The 13,521-nt window shown below is 37.2% G+C and overlaps 1 long non-coding RNA gene across 1 annotated transcript; it reads right to left on the reverse strand.

Annotated features, from left to right (window-relative positions):
- Positions 1–9,096: 9,096 nt before the first annotated feature.
- LOC131828109 (uncharacterized) lies at positions 9,097–11,690 on the reverse strand. Its single transcript, XR_009352236.1, has 3 exons — positions 11,538–11,690; positions 10,804–10,931; positions 9,097–9,271 (listed from the first exon to the last, which is right to left on the reverse strand). It is a non-coding gene; the product is annotated as an uncharacterized LOC131828109 (long non-coding RNA).
- Positions 11,691–13,521: the final 1,831 nt, after the last annotated feature.

Genomic DNA, 13,521 nt, shown 5'->3' on the forward strand with positions numbered 1-13,521 from the left:
TGTAACAACCTAGGAGATCTTTACCTCAACATTTTGGTACTTTTTCAGTGTTCCTACTAACACCATATTTAGATATAAACATTTTGAACCAGAGAGCCCTGTGATGACTATGTGTGTTCACCTTGCTCTCTTTACCTTGTGCTCCACACCCCACCCCGCACTGCCCACAAGAATATTCCTCACAATGCAGAACTGTTTGAACTAGCTCTTAATCCTGATACATTATAAGAAACAAATTCAAACTCAGTTGGGAAAATGCATTCATGCAGTTACTTTAATGTTTTACTGTTTCTGCTGAAGATTAAATAGAGCAAAGACCACCAAAAAAATTACTAAATATTTTTTTAAAGTACTTTTGAAGATATTGTCTTTATATTGCTCAGGATCCTCTGCAAAATGATTCATGCAGATTCAGCATGGATAGGGATATAGCCTTTCAGAATTTAGAACGAGGGAAAAGCTTATTTCTTGTGTAGAACTTATGCATTTATTTTTGTCACATAGTTAGAATTTACATCCCATAATGTTTTCTTCATGATCAGTGCTGCCTAAAAGCTCAAATCTTAATTTAAACCTCAAACTTAGTACTCTTAGTGGTATTAAACAGTTCTTGGTACACATTCAAAATATCTCAGGACTCATATTAAGAATAAAGATTTCTGGGTCCACACCAAGAGATTCTGAGTAAGCAGGTCCAGGATAAGGGCCTCAAAACTGCCCTTTTGTTGAATATCTAAGATAACTATAATGCAAGTAGCCCACAGACCTCACTTTCAGAAGTACTACCTATATAGTTTTAAATTGTCTCCACTGTTTTTGATACTTCAAATGTATCTATTTTTATAGGAGTAGCTTTTTATATAATGATTTTTATTACAGATCATCTTGATTATTTTCTAGATTAAGCAGATAAACAGTTTGTGCATCTCTTCATCAATATAAATATATAACAGGTACTAATTTGTAACCAATGGGGAATACCTGGGTAAACATTTTTTATATCCTAAGCATGGTAGTACTGCTTAAACAAAATTGAAAAGACTGAAAAAAAGGAAGGGATGAATTTCATGGCAACCGAGTTTGGGATTTCTATTCAATGAGAAATACTACTTGGGGTGCCTGGGTGGCTCAGTGGGTTAAGCCGCTGCCTTCGGCTCAGGTCATAATCTCAGGGTCCTGGGATCGAGTCCCGCATCGGGCTCTCTGCTCAGCAGGGAGCCTGCTTCCTCCTCTCTCTCTCTGCCTGCCTCTCTGCCTACTTGTGATCTCTGTCAAATAAATAAATAAAATCTTTAAAAAAAAAAAAAAGAAATACTACCAAGTTAATAAACAATCAACAGAATGGTAGAATATATTTGTAATTTCTTAAAGCATCAAAGAATTACACCAGAATATGCTGTATACATAAACATACACTAGATTCTACCTAGAACTTATGTAAATCAATAGGAAAAAAAAACAAAACAGCCCTGGCAGAAAAATGGGCAAAGAATAGGAATAAGCAAGGATATTCTTTTTAACTATCAAAATGCAGGAAGCATTTAATGAGATGCTCAGGTTCATTGGCTATCAGAGAAATGCAAAGTAAAACAAAAATAAGATATCAACTTACATTTTTTAAAAAGATTTTATTTATTTATTTGACAGAGAGAGATGACAAGTAGGCAGAGATGCGGGCAGAGAGAAAGAAGGAAGCAGGCTCCCCACTGAGCAACAGAGCCCGACGTGGGGCTCGATCCCAGGACCCTGAGATTATGACCCGAGCTGAAGGCAGAGGTTTAACCCACTGAGCCACCTGGGCGCCCCTCAACTTACATTTAATAAACTGGTAAACATTAGGAAGCTAGGCATTGCCAAAGACTGGCAGGAATATGATGACATAAGAATGTAGCTATTTTGAGAGCAATCTGGCTGTCAAAGAAGTCTGACAGCCCTTGTCTTGCCAGAAGATTTTCCAGGTAATAATTATACATCCATCATTATGTTCACCAAACCATCAGAGGCCCAAATTAAGTCTTCCCTCTCCTTAAATCACACTTTCTCTTGACTTGACAAAAGGCAGAAATCCATCATCCCTTTGTGGACAGATTCGAGAGATACAGCCCACCAAGAGCCCTCTGTGAAAGTCTCCTTCACAATCCAATCCTTGACCCTTTTGTACACTAAATGCAAGGAAAGGGTTCCTACAGTCACACAGCCATCTTCACGCAGTTTCTTATCTTCTCCCTTAAATATCTTACATCCTGGACTCCTATCTCTTCAGAATGGGGCATCTGTTAACTCAGTGATTCAATCAAGTTCACCATCACATTAAATATCATGAGAGCTAATGTAGGTCCAGTTGAACAAGGACGTAAGACCAAGTAAAAAGACTTGGGTGATTGCTATCTCAGAAGGAGAACAGATTCATGCTACCAGAAGCAGATTAACTTTTATACTACACCTGATACCTGACTATCTTTAGGGTCCCTTCTAGGCCTGTGAGTACAAGATTCTGAATAGACCAGAATCCAGGTACCGAACTCTAAGCAAAAGAATTATCTTGAATTGAAGAGAAAGACAAATCATACATTAATTTTTAAAAAATCATTATAGTTATTCTTCCAATAGCACAGTTTAAAAATAATTATGCTTAAAATTTTGTTAACTGATATTTAAATAAAACTTATGAATAAGGCATAATAATTACACTTATGGGTTTACCCTTCCAAATTGAGGGAAAGCATTATGTTTCAAGTTTTTAAGTAATACAGAGTATCTTTCTCCAAAGAAATTATGTTCTTTTAATTTCAGAAATTGGGTCCATTTCTCTATCACACCAGTATATTACTTGAGGCTTGTAGAGCAGTATCTCAAAGTGTGGGCAAGACCACGGGTCTCAAAATCTCCTGGATTACATTTAAAACACGCAAATTCCTTTTTCCTAGAAGTAAGTCCTCATCCCTTCCTTGATATATAAAAGAAGATTCTGGGACATGGATTTTGTGTCTTGAAAGCTCCCCAGTATTTTTATGCAATAAACTCACAAACTCAAGTACTTAGGCACTCAAACAAAAACAGGGAAACCACTGTTTTGAAATCTGCATTTGAGAGGAATTCATTTTTTAATATGGACTAAATAGAATGTCTTCTCTAAATTTATAAACGTCACCCTCTCCAGAAAATCAGCTAGGTTTAATGATTAGGGCTATGCACCAGAACTCAACAAATGTTTAATTCTCTGTGCTACCATTTCCCCCTATGAATGATATCAGTAAATTATTTAAATTCACTGTGATAAATAGGATATACAGTAATTCCTTTTTCCTGCCTCAGAGGCATAGTGTGAGGTTAATTAAATAACAGCTGCAAAATACTTTTGGCTCCTTAGAGAAAGACATTATATAAGACATTATATTATATATGCAGCATTTTTTTCTCTCCAATGAAAATAGAGCTAATTGTTCTTCAGAACTCAGCCCATGGCAGAGAAAACAACCATGACATGCTTTCACAGGCATTAAATTCACAAGGGCAAAATTTTGTCACTGTTGGTATCAGACCCAGTGAATTCTATGCTTCAATTCTTTACACAAAGACCACTGCCATCTTGTGGAAAACAGCCATTATCCTTATCTTGGGCTTCTATTTCATTTGTGTGAAATGGTGACAAGATAATTTGGGTTTTCTGCTATCGAGGATTTGTGACACATACAGTCTTAGTCATCCTGAGGCCTGTTATCTGTGGCACATGAGGGCGATGTGAGACCACCCTGAAGGTCAGGTAGTGTTAATGGAAGGAAAAGCTTTATAAACAAGACATCTCCCTAGGGCTCTGAACTATACTTATCCTTCAAATGGGGCTTGCCACACAAACCTGCTTTTGTGTTCCATTTATATTGCAGAATTAGGGCCAAAAATGAAGGAAAAAAGTCATCACTGGTGATCATTAAATCCAATGATGATGGCTCTGGGAAAAATATGTCAGTCTGTAAATGTTGTTTGCATTCATTTGTCAAAAGAAGAAGAGGGATTGCTTACAGAAAATAAATGAAAAAAGACCATGAAACAGCCCTGAAGTCTATCAAGTCTGATAAATAATTGTCATATTTTGACAAACATGATGAATATCTAAATCTATCCTACAAAAATAGGTTTTCAGGAAAGGAAGATTCCTTTCTAGCTTTTCTCATATTTGTTGAAAGATTTACAAGTGTACCTAGAGAAAATATAGTAAATGCCTTTCATTTATTCCAGAGAAAACTTTGCCTTAACAAGTAATGTTACATGGAAGAAAAAAAAAAAAAAAGAAAGAAAGAAAGAAAAAATTGTCTTTTTATAAAGGAGGTTTTCCTTGAGAAATAGAATTTTTGTTATTTGCATTTTAAAATGTTTGTGGTTAAGTCAGCCTTAGGCAAAAAAACAAAGAGATGAGATTTTTTCTTTGATACTCTCTCCTCTGTCCACTTCTCCATTTTAAGTCTATCCCTTGCTTCAAACACCTCCCCTCACGTGGGATTTTTTTCACCTGTGTCCCCAGGCCCTTGTCTCTGCAGTTATCAGATAACTGAAATGCAAATCAATGTACACTAAAGTGTTAGAGACTGAGTAAGTCACTCTACAGAGGAAGGAACAGGTACATTTTTGGAAAATTGTCAGTTATTACTTAACCTACCAAAAGATGGATTCTAGAAAACTGGGCAAGAGAGAGAATTTGGTGAATTTTTTCTCTAGGACCCAAGGTTTCATTATATGGGCACCTATTTATTCAATTTATTGATCTTTAAAAGTTTAAAAAAATACTTGGGCAAAAGGAACATCTTAAATAGTACTACACCAAAAAAACAAACAAGCAAGCAAGCAAACAAACAAAAAAATCAGGGGTGCCTGGGTGGCTCAGTTGGTTAAGCTCAGGATCCTGGGATTGAGCCCCGCATGAGGCTCCTTGCTTGGCAGGGAGCCTGCTTCTCCCTCTCCCTTTGCCTGCTGCTCCCTTGCTTGTGCTCTCTCTTTGTCAAATAAATAAATAAAATCTTAAGAAAAGAAAGACCACCTTGGCAATTATGTAAAAAAAAAAAAAAAAATCGATGACCCAAAGTATCAAAGAATAATATATAAGTTTACTGAAATGTCTTGAAGAGGAAGCAAAAAGAGGGATCAGGAATACAACACAAAATACAAATAAAATTTTTTCTATAATCTTTTTTGGCTAGATTTTCCTCTTAACTCCCATGAATTGAAGCAATCAATCCCCTAAATTTTCCATTCTTGTGTATCCAAAAGCACCCCCAGTTTTCTGTTCCATTACTGAGCTCCAAGAGAAGGATTTTCTTATGTGAGCAGAAATCTTTATATGCTACATTTCTGTCCAGAAGCCTAGTCAGTACATCAGAAGACCAGCAACCTAGCAATGACAACAATGAATCTCCTTAAAGGGAGCAGGTGGTCAAAAACAATAAGCATGTGTTCTTCAATAATTTTGCTCCTTTAGCAAAAAAGTAATACCACATTACAAAAAGAAGTCTCTCTATGAGACCAATTTAGCCCAACCAGGGTTGGCCCTTACTCAGACCTTTGAAGGGTAACCAGTATGCCAATAACGGGTATGCTGGAAGACATTTTGCTAAAGGCTAGGTGTACGGCGACCTGATGATCATGCTCGTCCCAGAACACCATTCCCCATGCTTTTGGTCTAGCACACTCCAGCCCATGCTGGAGGAGCCTTCCATTCACTCACACACCAAAATAGGTTCTCTGGCAGAAACTGCTAGTTACCTTCTCCCTAATCTATTATTTGCTTATATTCTCATAACAAAACAAAACCTCTCCATTTTAGCTGAAGGTACGGCCACACACAAGAAAATATATATTTCCATTTCTTGCTTAACTTTCAGTTAGATATGGCCATAAACCTGATTTCGGCCCAAAGACACGTGAGCCCAGAGGATATGCGCATGTTGTAAGCTGTGCTCTGAAGAGGATCCTGAGTGGCTTCAACTTCTCCACTTTGCCTTTCTTGCTGACTGGAGTGAGGACAGTGGTGGGAACCATGGCGGACCATGTGGATGAAGGAACACACTGGTGATGGCAAAGCAACAAGATAGAGCCTTGACAGGATGTAAGCACCAGACCACAACCGGTGAGGAGACCTCCATCATTTCCGCTAGCACTGTATGCAGGCTTTTCTTGGCTGCTCTCTCTGCATTCATTAAATGGAGATTTTCTTATCTATAGACTTGTAAACCCAGGCGGGGTGAAGATCTTATTAATGCCTCTATTCCAGGGTCAGGTACACCATGCATTTGCAATAAATGTTTGTTCACTGGATAAACAGATGGATGGATAGGTGGATGAGTAAATGAATGAAATAGATGGCTGATCAATCATGTGATCAGTTTGTATTCAGTCTGAGTCAGATATTTTTATATTATAAATTAATAGAGTATTTGAATGGAGTTTTGGGATTTGGGGCATAATATTTAAATTATAATTTAAAAATAAGCTTTGGAAGAAAAAATGCTGTAAACAGTAACAAAAGTGGTGACTCTGAAATGCTTGATGTAGGTGCAGACATGATTAATCGTAACACTTACTTATCAGGTGGGAGTCTCTTAATCAATTATCTCTCTTCAAAGTCCTAGGGCTAGTACTGGTTCTGTTTTTATCCTTCTTACTTTTATCAAGGTGGTCTTCTGATAGAGGCAGAAGCTCTAAATATAAGTTGTAGAATTTCTCTGTACTTACATAAATCCAGTTTCTAATGAACAAGGCCCCCAGGCTCAGCTGTTACTACTACTGTCCTCTTACTCTTCGTCTATCTCCGTCCCTCTGCATTTCCATGTTCATATGTTGCTGTGCACTGCTATATGGGAAAACCTTCCTGACCAGTCATAAAAACAAAACTCTTCATTATACAGTACAGTTTGTACTTGGTACAGAGTCATCATCTGGGCGAAGAGGATGGTTTCGCCCACTCCTTATGCACTCTAGGATATCTCACACCAAGACTCCTCTTCTGATGCTGTATGCAGATACCTGTATGGACTGAGGTTTAGATGTTCCAAGAAATAGCACTCTTGTCCCTAGATGGTGCTTGGTTCCATGACCACCCATAGCTACACTGCCCAATCCAGCTGCATAGTGTGCTGACCTACTCATGCTTTTGAATCTATGTTTTCCCTTTGGGGTTTTTCTTGCCCTTCAGTTTCCACTGATCTTCTGTTCCCTCACTTTTCAGCATGTTAGACATTATTTGGCCTAACAATTCTCCATAAAGAATGGCAGTGAGGGGAAGTAACTCTGGGAGTATTTCTTCTATTCCATGTCCTTTCCCCCACTTCCTCCCTCTTCAAAACACACCCCCCCACACACACACCCTTCCTCTGGGACCTTTCCCTGCCCTCCCTCCTACAACTACTATGGGATGAGAGTGAAATGCTCATGTTTATTCTGCAAGGGTTGCAGCTGGCACTCATACTGCTGCTATGCTTGCAGAAGAAACCTCAATATTTGTTCTTTAATTCTTTCACTGTCCACTTTGTGTGGTTAGCTTGGGTTATTAAATGAAATATGCTTCTGTCCTTCAGAATTTTTATTCTAAAAACTAATACAGACTCAGGTACACCATGTACTTATATCCACATAGTAGTCTTCTCACTGTTATGGCATAAGCATATGTTTACCAATCCAGAACACACCATAACATCACTACACATGCTAATTTCCTTCACTTGTATGTTTCTTGGAGTGTGAAACCAAGGCCTTGGCGATATGGGTTAAAAAGGGATCTGGGTAGGTTATTTTGCTTTCTTCTTTAAACAGACAATCCATTCCAGAAATAGCTTCATTCATGTACAAATTCACAACTCTGTGTCTAGGCAGTGCTTATCTTTTCATCTGATGAATTGTTTTTCATCTTTGCATTAACACCAGTGGAACTTCCTTTAATCATGCAGCTATAATGCACATGATTAACTATGAAAACACCCTGTAGCCCTCACACACAGAAGAAATAGAAAAACCCTACACATATATACTCAGGTTTCCTCAGCTAACCCACATATTGCCAGGGCCAAATTCTGATAACTCAGCTTTCTTCTACTACCTTTTTACACAGTAATTTGTCAGACTTACAGCTTTCTTGTTCTATCATCTATTAGCTCAGTTCAAACACTACCATTTACTAGGCTTTACTCAATATAATCCTTTCAATTTTCCCTACTGAATTTCAAGTTTCATTCCTCAAATATCCTCCAAACCTCATTTCATGCGATTGTGCCAATACACTTCAAATTGATAGGCTTCAATCCAATAAAATAAATGGCAGGAGGTTGAAACATGACTGGAGAAACTGTATTTGCCCAGATCATCTACCAGAATACTTGCAAAATAAACTGTGGGCCTCATCATTTTTAAATTTCTTTATGATGAATCCAAGGTCAATACTGTAGATCTGTACGTTATGATAAAGCATCCTCTTGGGGTGGGATCTGTTATGCTACTTCTGTTTAGTAAAAGGGAATGCTAGGTGTCTCCAGCAGGTTTTCATGAAGCAAGTACAGATGACAGTACTTTCTGACATAAAAACATTCAGGCACATGACACAGTCACATTGATTTTATGAATTAAAGTACTGTTACTTTCACCCTTTCAAAAAACTCCCTAAAGCTGGTGAAGAAATAAAATAGGCCCATATTATGGGTGCTTTGTGTTATGAGCCAGAAGGGGCAACCCTGAGTGCAGTTAAACAGAGCCCAGGGCTCAGAAAGGTGAAAAGTGGTAAAATAGACAGCAACAAAGGACTATTTCTAGATTGATGGAATGGGGGCATCTGAGTGGCTTAGTTAAGCCTCCGACTCTTGATTTTGGTTCAGGCCATGATCTTGGGGTCACAGAGTCCCACATCAGTTCCATGCTCAGCCCAGAGTCTGCTTGAGACTCTCTCTACCTCTCCTTCCCCTCCTCCCTCTATTTCCAAAAAAAAAGAAGAAAGAAATAAAAAGGACCTAGTATAGAATAATAAATTAATGAAATGATTTACTGTAACGAACAACCCATTTTGAACATATGCATTTTAATTCTGAAAATAAATTATTAAACAATTATTTCGATGTATTTTTCCACCAAAATTGAAACCAATGCAGTGGGAAGGATGGGAAGGGGAGTGATTGCCCTTTGGTAGTGTTTTAAGCAGCAGGCCTGCACGCAGGAGAAAAGGAAGTGGAAGCCATGAGCTCTGCAGAGACACCACACCAGCTGACTACACGACAGGATGATCAGATTGAGGGCCAGACTGAAACCAAATGAATGAATAATTGATAAGACTATCAAATGAGTGAAGCAGCAGTTCAGAAAGGCACAAGCCACTAAATTAGAAAGATGAGTCCTGAATGCCAACATCTACCTCAGTTAGCTTTTCGCCATGGTTACCTGTCATTTTTGTTAGAATTCTTAGAATTTTTGTCATTTTCTTTAAATTAGTAGGGTAAATTAGACATATTTTCCTCATTGATCACTACCTACCCAGACTGAGATATGCCAATACACAGCAAACAGTCTTCCCATTAAAAATTAAACTCAGGAAAATCACAAGGGAATTTCAAAGTTTCCTTTCACACAGTACACTCTGAAGACAAAAAAAGGAAACTTCATTAGACTTTATAATAAATTAATATATTCACTAATAAGTATTTAATGTATAACTGACCTAATTCCACTGGCAAAAACTGTTTATGTAATATAAGCTATATAAATCCTTCAACATAAAAAAAAATTATTTTTATTTATTGTTCCAGAAATAGGAACATCTATTTCATTTTATTTTGATGTCATTATGAGCTAAAGTAAAAATGAGACTGTAACATAAACTTCCTGAAGTTAGGGGGCTGTGTGTGTGTGTGTACCTGTATCTGCATTTGTGTGTCTGTGTGGGTTTTAATTGTTTTAGAAAGGGAAGTTTTATTTCATATCCTTTGTATTTCCTTCTTTATCAGAAGTCCTCAGAGAATTCTGAAAACACATGGGGGACTGGTTCTTCTCTTTAAGTAAAATTACATAAATATTTTCACTTACAACAAATATCCCTCCAGGCTTATTGTTGTTGACATTGTTATGGTTTGTAGTTTCTAACTTTCCACAAAATATTTTTACTTTGAGTAAAGAGTCTTTTAAAAATTCATTTGACAGTTTACCCCATTTATCAACATGCACAAGATCAGCTGTAGTCCCAGGGGAGAGGCATCCTCCTTGCAGAGAAGTACATACATTCAATGAGCCTTTACTGAGCATCTTCTCCATGCCAACATACTGCTAGGATATGAAAATGACACCCATCGGTCTAGTTTGTTTGCATGTATTGCATATTCATGTGTATATTCAATCATTCACTTAATAGGTACCCAATGATACTGTAACAAGTGCCAGGAATTGCTCTAGTCCAGAGTTAGAATTATAAGTACAACATATATTCAGTCTTCTGGGCACTTGCATATTAATAGAAGAAAAGGGAAATGCCTACCAAAAAACCTCTGTGATAACTGCATTCTGAGAAACAGGTCAGAGATACTTCAGTAGCACAGAGGGAAGATGATTAACTTTACACAGAGCCATCAAGGAAATCTGTATGGCCACTGGACATACTCAAGGCTAAACAAATAGGAATCTGATTTTCTCATTCATTTGGGCAGCAAGTTTCCTACCAATGTGTCTCAAATCATTCTAAAAGAATACCACCTTCAGACCACCCACCAAATGTCTCTGACTCTGGGCACAGTTACCACTTGGCATCTGCTGAGATGTGCAGCAAGGGTATTAATTACAGCTCACCATGTGATTAATGTGGTTGATAGTTCCTGATGAGGTCAGTGTGTTTTGTGGATCTTAGATTAATGATTCCAATTTGACAGACAGCAAGCCACTAAATGGTTACCAGGTGGCAAAAATATTGTGTTACCCTAGACAGAACCAAAGAGAGTAACATAGTTAAGAAAGCAACTCATAGCAGGGTTAATTACTTGGAAATAGTTTTCTCATATTTTACCAAATAATCTTAATTTTTTCCCATCTTCATTTTTGAGAAACTAACTTGTCAGTGTTCTCTACAAAAAATCAGGTAACGTATTTGATAGCAAAACGTAGATTTGACTTCACTGAAGCATAATGAGGAATACCATTTTAGTCTGCACAGTCTAGCCATCCAATAGAAGGGGCCACATAAATATTAAGTAATTTAACCTTACTACTGACATAGTTAACCATTTAGATTGACTAAGAACATTTATGAGAAGATAGCAAAAGATATTTCCTAAGATTCTGTAGGACAATTCTATTTGTATATTTTCTTAAGTTAAGTACCTAATTAAAAAATATTTTTAAAATTTTTTAAAAATTAAAAAACAGAAGCCAAGAGAGAATAGTCTGACAGAAGAAAACTGAATGGAACAGAATTAATTGTATTTCTGCTTCCTGTTTGCTAAAAACAGCAAAAATCCCAACACACAATGCTCTAAGATCTTCCCCAGGGCATGAGCTCATTGAGGAAGAAACCATTCATTACTTACTCTTATATTCCCAGCACTGAGAATAAGATCCAATATAGGGGTTGAATAATTTTGTTGAGTCATTTACCAATCATATCTGGACTATGAAGACTTGGCCTTGACATGTATGCCACTGGCCATGTGGGACTCGGCTTTTTACATCCAGAGTCAATCTGCAAAGAGGTAGATATGGCGTGTCACTGAGCACACATAAGCACAATGTGTGAGGCTGCAATAAAAACAGAACTTACAGTCACTCTCCTTCAGGACCTTAATACATTTACTGAAACAGGTTGGATGTTGGTCGGTAGGAATATTTTGTGTTCCAGACACAATTCACCCTACAATGCTCTGTATGTGCTTCACTCAGAAATGCTGACCTAACTTATGACCTCTCCACTTATGCAGCTTTCATCATCATAAATAAGACTGCTGAAGTGATAATAAAATCTCATATGATCAGCCACAATGACACTTTTTCAAAGGACAGTGGATCGTGCCATTCTGCAGCTAAAACCCTACAGCGACTCCCCCATTTCCCTTAAGGTAAAATCCAATGTCCATGCAAAACCTGGCCTCCCTCACATTGGGGACAGTATGTGCTATGGTGAATGCTGTGAAATGTGTAAGCCTGAGGATTCACAGACCTGTATCCTTTATATTATATGTTAATTAAAAAAAAAAAAAGAAGAAGAAGAAAGGAAAAGAAAAAAACCTGGCTTCCCTCACTTCCCGGACCCCTCCCACTCTTCTCTGAGCACTGTTCCCTTATCCTAGAATGCTATTTTTACTCCATTCCTGTGTTCCTGTCTTTGCCCAAAGGCCAAAGGTGACTCTCTCAATGAGATCTACCCCACTCACCTTATTTACAACTGGAACACTTCTCACCCTGTACCTCCCATCCCCCTTATTCTGTTTTATTTCCTGCACAGAACTTACAATCTCTAACATATTATACACATACTTAAAAAGTTTAGGATTGACCTCACTTTACTAGAAGGTAAAGTCTATACAGAGATGTTTACCTCTTCTGTTCTTTGCTGTATCTTCAGTGCCAAAGAGAGTGTCTGACACATAGGACGCATTCAGTATTATTAAACAAATTGATCAATCAATATAGTAACTACCCTGGCCTTTGCACATAAAAGCTGCACATAAGAAGCTAACAGAAATTAGAAAAAATTAGAGTTTATTTTCTCACTGGGATGGAAGAGGAAGGGATCACAAGAGAAGCCATGCTAGAAATGCTCCTTGAGCAATTATCATAAAAGATTTTCACAGGCATCCAATAAACACTCTGCCTACAAGGAAAGAAAAAAAAAAAAAAAAAAAACTCTAAGAAGAAATGATCCTTACCTTGAAAGCACTTTAAAGGGTTTTAGAACAATGATGAATGTCTATGAATGCTACATAGAAATTTACCAGCAAAGGAAGACTCTTTTCCAGATTTCATCTGCCAAAGCTTCAGGCAGTCTACCCTTGCAGAAAACACACCTTCTAATGGAATATATACAGAGACAGAGAGGGAGAGAATCATGTTTCTGTCACCATTTTAGCCCTATATTAACTAGCTCACAGTCACTTACCAAATGATTTTTAATACCTAATTCATACCTGTAAAAGCCTACACATCTATGAAAGATTCCTTCATTTATTTTCATAATCAATTTTAATGTATTGTGATTTTTATAAAAGATCTAGAATAGAATACCAAATTATAATCTCATGCTATAAAATTAAAAGAAAAAATTCAACTAACAGCAATTACTTGAAAATCTTGTTCAAAACAAATTAGGTGAGAGCTGGAAGTAGTCAATATCCTTAGCAACATGCCTAGATTGGTTCTAAATTATGATGAATTTCCACTATATATTATTCTCTATTTCCTCACACTCAGGATATTTTGGGCTTTTGGTGTATAAAACAGGTGTAAGAATCTTGACTGAACAATTAATTATAAAAGCAAAAACTGTTTTTAAATCCCCTTGGAAATATAAAACTGTTA

The sequence above is a fragment of the Mustela lutreola genome, chromosome 3, assembly GCF_030435805.1.
Source record: "Mustela lutreola isolate mMusLut2 chromosome 3, mMusLut2.pri, whole genome shotgun sequence".
In the NCBI taxonomy this organism is placed as follows: Eukaryota; Metazoa; Chordata; class Mammalia; order Carnivora; family Mustelidae; genus Mustela; species Mustela lutreola.